The sequence below is a fragment of the Prosopis cineraria genome, unplaced genomic scaffold (genome assembly GCF_029017545.1).
Source record: "Prosopis cineraria cultivar Desert tree isolate PC_DT_omini unplaced genomic scaffold, ASM2901754v1 PC59, whole genome shotgun sequence".
In the NCBI taxonomy this organism is placed as follows: Eukaryota; Viridiplantae; Streptophyta; class Magnoliopsida; order Fabales; family Fabaceae; genus Prosopis; species Prosopis cineraria.
The window spans coordinates 61,046-69,954 of NW_026555389.1; the positions used below are offsets into that span (position 1 = coordinate 61,046).

At 35.9% G+C, this 8,909-nt stretch overlaps 1 pseudogene; it reads left to right on the forward strand.

The window, feature by feature from the left end:
* Nucleotides 1-1,297: 1,297 nt before the first annotated feature.
* On the forward strand, nucleotides 1,298-8,395 carry LOC129295150 (uncharacterized; annotated as a pseudogene).
* The last annotated feature ends 514 nt before the right edge of the window (nucleotides 8,396-8,909 follow it).

Here is an 8,909-nt window from a genome sequence, read left to right on the forward strand (position 1 = left end):
AGACTGTGGGGGTATAATCCGATTAATAAGACCTCTAGCACATGCTCAAGATCTGTTGGTTCAATAACGAAGTTACACCGACTTTTCTATGTGCTAAGTTTTATTAGTCTAGGTTTGGTTCAAGTCGACAGACACCAAATTCAAAGTGATTATCCTCCGTGTGAATAACTCAAACGAACATAGATCCTTTTGACACATGTGGGGGATTGTTGTATGTGTGTCAAAAGTGTGTATGTGTCAAAGTCCCACGTTGATTAAAAGAAAGACTCTCCTAGTGTATATATACTAAGGAATGAAGTGGGCTAGTAAAATGGGCTTGGAAGAGAAGTGGCCTCGCGCACATGAGACAGGCCAACTCAGGGCAATCGCAGTTGAAATCAGCCGATTCGCCCCCCCTGCGCGCGAGTTCAAGAGGTAGTGGGTTTCTTTTACCGGATTATTTTTACAAATAAATAATTATTTTGGCTTGCCGGAGAAACTCAAATTTTGGCTGTCTGGAGTTTGAAATCAAACCAAGAACATTTTTTGATCATTAAACAAATTAATTTTTCCAAACGTTTGTCTTCCCAACGTTTCCAGACAGGAGGTTGAATGTGTTTTACATACGTTTGTGTAACCCAACGTTTCCAGACAAGCTTTTAAACAATTTTTATGAGAGTGTAACCGAGCTTTTAATCCGGTGGTAACCCCCCCAACATTCATATCCACCTTCGGGCTATATATAGCCATGGGTGCAGATAGAGCGAGACACAAGCCTCTTGAGTTTTCGGGGTTCTCTCTTCCTCCCTCTGTAAATCTGTCTGTGTTCGTCTGTGCTTACGTTTTGTCTCCGTTGTTCTGTTCCCTCGTTCCAATGAGGAGGTGCTTGTTTAATCCTTGGGAACTGCCGGATGTCGAAGGGTGTGCCGGAATAGTTCTTAAGGACAGTGTCCTTCCGGGCACGACTCAAGCAACCAATTAGGAGTTCGCTGTACACGTCTGTCGCCGGTGTCACCAACAGGTAGTAGCCCTTGCCAACTCTACCGAGCGCCCATTGGTGGAAATGGAAGAAGTTGAAAATTGAAGAGTTCCCAATTTTCATTTTTCATAAATTTTTTGGCCAAAACAAATTCATGGAAGGTGAAGCCGGAGCAAAGTATTCTACTTAATATGGAGCAAAGTAATGAATGATGTGGCAGGATCCATAGCATCAGATAAATCGAACGGTTCGTATTGAGAATTGAGCTGCCTAACGGAATTTGGCTGCAAAACGACGTCGGTTGCCCACCTTGCGTTGCCTCTTAAATAGGGTCGGCATCCATCAGCTACTTCAAGTTCAAGGTGCCGAATCCGACGTCAACTGCCTTCGGACTTTTTCATCATCGGAATCAGCAGCCATGGCTCTACAATCTGGAATAGGGTTTTCGAAGATCCTTATTATAGCTGGAGCCGGTACAACTACTACTGCACACACTATTTCTCTCTATATATCTTTCGCTCTTGTAGTCGCTGATGAAGTTCGAACCAGCGTTCTTGATCTGAGTTTTTGTGTGTCCAGGATACACTGGCACGGTTCTTTTTAAGAACGGGAAATTGTCGGAGCTGATTGGCGAGCTTCAGGTTGTAATCATTGCTACTTTCTGTTGCTTAATCGAATTGGACTGAGTTCACGCTGCTATAGATGCGGTTTTACTTTTTAGTTTTTCTTTTACAATCCCCATTTGTTAAAATTTAGGAACACAGCTCTCCCTAGATTGTATGTCATAGTTGGAATTTTGGGGAGACCTAATTTTGTGGAGGCCGGGATGATTGGTTCTCTAAATAGTCGTTTATTTTTTTGTTACTTTATTCTAATTAGCGATCGTTGTGAAGGGTATTGGTGGGTTCCTATATAATCGAACTGACTCATAATGATCTAAATATACATGGAAGATTGTCAGTAGTTCATGTGTGTTTCCTCCCGCAGTCCTGCTGGATGATTTACGAATTTAGCTTCTGCATGGTGTTTTCCAGATTTGAGGACTGACAAGTCCAATTACAATTTTTAGGGTATCTAGATTTTTCCTATCCTAATGGATTATTATACATTTTTATTCGTAGTCGCTGGTAAAAGGATTGGAAAAATCTGGGGATCAATCTGATGGTGACAGTGAATATGCTGATGCCATTGCTAATCAGGTAGTTGGAAAAATTATTATCTTTGAACCAATTGAATATGTCAATTTTTGTTTCCAAAATGCACACACAAAATACGTATGAATTATCTTGTTATGATAATTTAGCTTGACTTCATTCTAGGTTCGTCGTCTTGCAAATGAGGTACGACAATTAGGTGCAAATAAACCAATCACTATATTGAATGGGAGTACTGGGCAAATGGGTACAATTTACTTCCTATTCTGGTTACTGCAGTATATTCTGTGATTTATTTTCAAGTTCTGCATTTTACTTTTAGAGAGAAATTATTTCTATCTTAAAGTTGGCCATGCATCAATTCGTTTCATGAAGCTTATTCCACTTTTTTTTTTTTTGGATATTTTTTGGACAATTGAGTCTTGACTGCTTTTATTGCGCTTATCCTTTTTCCAGGCAACTTATCATCCTTTGTGGTTCCGGCAGCCACCTTGGGTGCTCTAGGGTATGGTTACATGTGGTGGAAGGTACGGAATGACTAGGGCAATTGTGGGGTTTTCAGTGGGCTTCATTGATTTATTTTTGTCATAAGTTATTATTATTATTGTTATTAATTTTTTTTTTTGGCCAGTATCTGTTTAAAAAATTTTTCTTGAAGAGTTACATAGTTATTTGATAACTACAGAATTCTTCTGAATGATCTATCTTTTTTATCTCCGAGCAGTTTGTGATTTGGTTTATTGATCTTTTGCATTTTTTACTCAATATCAGGGTATTTCTTTCTCAGATCTTATGTATGTGACAAAACGTAACATGGAAAAGGCTGTCTTAGATCTGACAAAAAAAGCTGCAGCATGCCTCAGATGTCATTGCTGTAAGTGTCCATTTATTTCGTTGGAGTTAATTTTTTTTTTTTTCATGTTAGTTAGGAACATTCAAACATGCAGTGTTTTGTTTGAACATGTGAATGCGCATCCTACCAGTGCACATGAAGGGGGATGAAGGGCCATTGATATGAATGCTGCTGTCATAAAATTTAATTTACATTAACCTGGTGATTGAAATACATTTTATCATCGTTTCAGTTGTGTGGAAATGCTGCTAACAGTTACTTTAAAAATGTGCTTATTTGTATTACTACTCATGAAATATGAGGTTCAAGAGTTTGAGACGGATTGGACTAATATTCATAAAGTACTGGATACACCATTTGTTGTTGATGATCAATGTATGGTTTTATTTAATTCACATGACGTATTGACACCATTACCCATGGATGGTCTGAAAATGTTTATTCTGCTCTCCATACATGTGAATTTGGGGGGATACAAAGCAGCTTTGTCTTTCCATGGAAATTATGTAATGTTTATAATATTTATAATTATGATTGGTTTATCTTTTAACTTCCTTTCAATTTTTTTCGTATGCAGGATGCCAAGAAGCATTTGACTCAGAGAATTCAAAATTTGGATGATAAAATGCTGAAGCAGAATGAGTTGGCACGTTCGATCAAGGATGATGTATGCCCTTTGACACAATGTCACATATAGATGTTCATGATTCTAAATATGCTTAAATAGAAAGATAGGTGTAGTCAAAAGAGATTACCCATGTATTTAGCTGATATTTGTCCGCCTGCAATTTAGAAGGAAGGATTAAATATTAAAAGGAGGTAGTTGTATAAATACATATCTTGCTTGTAACAGGTAACTTTTTAGTGTAGGATAGTTTTTTTTTCTCCTCTTTAAATGATATGATTTATGGTCATAAGCTTAGTTGGGTCACATTTTCTTTTTGGATAAACTTATGAGAAAAATGTTAAGCACCTTATTGATATTGTTATACCTCTGAAACAGGTTGCTGGAGTTCGAAACACAATCACTAATTTCCATGATGACTTGGGTATCTTGCAACAAACGGTGGAAACGTTGGTATGCTTTGTTATCTTTATTTGGCTAATTATTGGTTGTCTTGGTGGTTTTGTTTGTTTAGAGTTATGAAGATGGATGGATGCTTGGAGTTTAGCATATATTTTTAGACAAAAAGATCTATTTGCTTCAATTTTTTTTTTCTTTGTTTGCCATTTATTTTTTAAAAACAAAATTGAAAGCTTTTTAAGTTTTGTGAGCTCCTTTTCTGCTTTAAGAAATGAATGCTCTGGGTAGGCTTGCTTTGATTTTGGATTATTCTCTGCTTTAGCTGGAATCTGTCTACCTGCAGCATAAGAAATCCTTACTCATCAATTGAGAAATAAAACACTACTGTCTTTTCCTGGACTATTCTTACTCTGTATTATTATTATTCCTTTTCAGGATGAAAGATTAGCTACGTTGAGTTGGAAGCAGGTAAAATGTTCTCCTGTACTTACTGTATTGTCTTTTCATCCATGAAGAATCCTCTTTTAATACCTATTCTCTTTTTAATGAATCCTCTTATGTTAAAAAATGGTTGAAGATTAACAATAATAGTACAAAATTATTTTTATGTTGAAAGGTATTATTATGCTTATTGAGCTTTTATGTGTTATGATGAAGAGTACAAACATTAAAAAAGATTCTTGTAATAGAATTATTGATATGTATGACATTATTGTTGGCTAATTACCGATATGTATGACTGATCTTGGTGCTTAGATTATTACTTTTACAGTGTATCACCTAAAGGTCCCCACCTAGTGGGAATAGGCTTCTTGTTGTTGTTGTTGTATCACCTAAATGAAGTGCTGATAAAATATTGTGATTGCAGGATTATGCAAATTATGGTTTGGAGTACCTCATCAACTTTGTAAATGGAAAATCGAGTAAAAGTCCTGAATTTTTGCAGGTAATTGTAATTTTTACTGCAGTTTTGTGTGTTTTGTCTCCCCTTCCTTACCCTTTGGTTGCTAGATATGCAAACCTTATTTTGACATTTGACACTGTCCTTCTGTTGATAGAAATGTGATATCATTCACCCTCTGTTGTGGATGTTTAAGTGACATTTAGAATTGCTCATAATGCTAGTTGTTTAGCTTTCAATTTTATTTTTTGGTTTTTCCTTTATAGATTATCATCTAACATAATATGGTAAATATGTAGCAGGGGCAGCCAAAACTTCCTGGGAAGCCCCCCAGTTTGCTCAAATACTCTGGAAACCCGAATGTCAAGGTTTTAACCCTATCTTCTTATTTCCTTTCCCCCACAGAGAAACTTCGTTTTTGTCATTTCTAATATGTTCTAGAACAATTTTTTTTTTGTTGATCTATATTTGCTAAAGTATATTAAGATGAAAATAATACTCACTGAATTCATTATCCTATCATTGATAGCTAAAATAAACTCTTTCTACAGTGAAGTTTACTTCCATTCATTTTAGATCAATTGTCCAGCATGAAAGAATAATTTTAGGCAGTGTTTTGATTGGTAGATTTGGATTTGAAGTTTGGATTTCAACTCTTACATTTCAAATCCATGTATCTAAAAATAACAAAAGTTATTATTATTATTAGGTAGTGTTTTGAGGGTGCATGTGGAGATTTGAAATAACAAGGGTTTAGAAAGGATTTCAAATTATGAAGGAATTAAGATAAAATTTTGATTTCCATAAAATTTGCAAGTGTCCAAATAGTCCAAACAGGGAATTTGGTCCAAATCCAAATCCAAATCAAAATTCACATGTTCCCAAACATAGCATTGGATTATTTCCATAGTGGAAAATTAACCCTCTTCACGTCTCTTTGTTGCTAGAGCAGCTGTGCTCGCATTCCAGTAACGTCGTGTTATTTACTTCAATTTGCTTGGTATCCTGGTGCTTTTGAAATACAAAACTTCTTAGGATATACCATATTTGACTTGCAGGGCTTGATAGACATTGTAGACACGCTGCCTGGTGGAACAGACCGGTCAGCTTCAGATGTAATTGTGCAAGATGGTATGGACAGGCCAGAACAGCAGCGAAAACCATTATTTAGGTATGAATTTGGTTCTTTGATTTTCCCTTGCCCATTTGAAGCATGTATGTTTGGCCAATGTAGACTTGAATGTTTGTAGTTAAAACAAGTTGATCAGTAAATTCAACAAGAATTCAATAGGAAATTGTTGGGGGGGTGTTAATGGTGGATTTTATTGGTACCATCCAACCAATTCAATTATTTACTTATTCAATTTTTCAATTTTAACAAGTGAATTTTCGAGTTCAACCAACTCATTCTCAAATATAAATTGGGTGAATCTTATTATCTACATTTTTTAATTATTATTAAAGGCAGATAAGCTATAAGAGATTAGAAGGAAGTTTGTTTGTTTTTGTTTTCGTTTGTGTTTTGTTTTGTTTTGTATTGTCTTGTTTTTTTTCTTGCAATCCATGTAGCCGACCCCACCTAGTGGGATAAAGGCTTGTTGTTGTTGTTGTTGTTGTATTGTCTTGTTTTGTTTTCTTTGTTTTTGTTTTTTTTTTTTTTGGGTGGGGGGACAAGGATTTGGTTGCATGCTGGTGTCGGTTTTCTTGGATCCTGTATTTCTACGCACAAACTATAGGAAAGATTGAAGAATGATCAATGGGCCAAGCCTTCAGTTGCCTCTGGTGTATTGTTACTTAACAATGTGCTTTATCTGGTTAACTTGTGATGCCTGAATGTTGCTTGGTTTGTGTTAATAAACCTTTTGGTAATATGTTGTGTTATCTGCATGAAAAAATTTAGTGACGTAGGATTCCAGCACTAGAGTCATCTTTCCCATGGTATTGAAAATGGACCGGACTGGCTGGGTCAACCCGGAAACCGGTGACCCGGTCCCCTGTCCGGTCTGGGTTTACTTGTAACTCGGTGAGGGAGTGAACCAGTGTAATCCAGTATAACCCGGTGGGTTAACTGGGTTAACCGGGTTATTATTTTTTCAGACTTTTATCTCCAAAACGACGTTGTTTTTTATTTTTTTTTTCAGTTTTAATTTTTCAGAGCTCTGAGTTCAAAAATAAGATAACCAAAAAAAGTGAAATTGAAGTCAAAAAATGAAAAATTAGAGGCAGAGCATGCTAAGTCCAAAAATATAGTATTTTATTATTGTTAGACTTTGAGTGGTTGGATTTGATTGAATGTTTTTATAATTAATGTCTTTTTATTTAAATTGTATTATTTTAATCATAACCGGTTTGTCACTGGTTCAACCCCGATTGAACCACTAACCCGTGAGCCAGTGCCATCACCGGTTTAATGACCGGTCCGGTTTTATGTTCCTTGATTTTTCCCATTCAACCCCTAGAGTCAGTCATTCTTTAGCATTCAATATATCTGGAGGGAATAGAATGGGCAGAGGGATCCTGAGTCTCTAAACTAAAACGGTTCTTGATCCAATTCAGCTACTTGGCAGGCACAGGCTATAATCCTTTAAACGGCTCTAAACCCATTTGAATTGGATAGGGAGCCTAAAAACTATCGAGTCCGAGCCCATATAATGTGCAAATTGTACCAGCAAAAGCAAAATAGCTCAATAGAGGAGTAACTGAAACACATTTGAAAGATTAGATGGAGTTGCCCCGCACTAAACAACCGCATGATCAGTAATCTAACCCTTTACCCCCTTTAAATTTCTCCCGCATCTCCTGAAAGAGCACTCATGTTCCATGATCAAGCTGTACATGAAGTGGTCTTTGGATGTCCACCTGGCAGCGGAAGGCCACTATGATTTGGATTGGCAGTGGAAGGCCTTCTATGAACATGAAGTGATTTTATATTGTTAGAAGTCTGGTTGTTTGAAAGGCCTGCAACACCATTATAGTTAGTGCTAAAAGGCCTCTATTTCAAAAGCCATTGCTATACGATTGTCATGGTTTTTCTGGGCATTTTTAGTGAGAGTCCTAAGACAAGTGTGTCACTGGTCTGATTCATAAGGCATATATGATGTCATAAGGCATGTAGCCTTTAGTCTATGCCTTGATTGATCAACTTTTGGTTATCTTCTGCACGTTATCTTGTATTGATTGACCTTGTTCTGTGATTTTTGCAGGGCTGGGTCAACTAGGTACTGATGTATAGTTCCCGACAAAATTGGATATAGCGTAGCTTTCAAAAGGCAATTCTTTCATTGTCTTCCTCTTTCATTAAATGTAACAGTAATTTGGCAGCTCGGTTGTTGGTGAGAAAATTGAGATCGGTTGTGATCTCTTGTGCTCACTCTTAAAACTACAGTTAGTATTAATACATAGACTACTTGAGTTCATATATATTCAAGTCCCTGGGTTGTGATTCGACGAGTTTGTATATAATTTCAAAATAATTATAATAATAATAATTTTGCTGCTTGTGATATTTATCTGGTAATACCGGAGGGAAGAGCTGATACCAATCTTCTTTAGATGTAGCTCTTGCTCATGTTAATTGGAAATATAAATTGAGCTGAAAATATAATGCTTGTTGTCTTTCAGGATTAAGTTATTGATGTAATCATTTTGTTTGGATTTCACATTTGTGTTCATTGTTATTACCTTAGTACGGCCAAGTGTTAGCTTGGTTTTTCAATTAGACACATTTTTCGTATAAATTGTTTCATGTTTTCAGTTAGCATAAACTATCAAATTTTCTTATTATTAGCTATAAGGAAAAGTTACCCAATTTTAAATGTATTTAATGCATGTTTCTAATTGTGCTGCTCATTCTAATTGTATATTTTAGCCGAGGAAAAAGAATTATATTCAATTTTAAACATAATTAAGAAGAATCACTAAAATTATTAAGAATTGTGTGACATGTTTTTGCTTATAATTGAGAGAGGAGGGAGTATGTTTAAGTATTAATGAAGTAGTATTTAATTTTCCAAAATAAA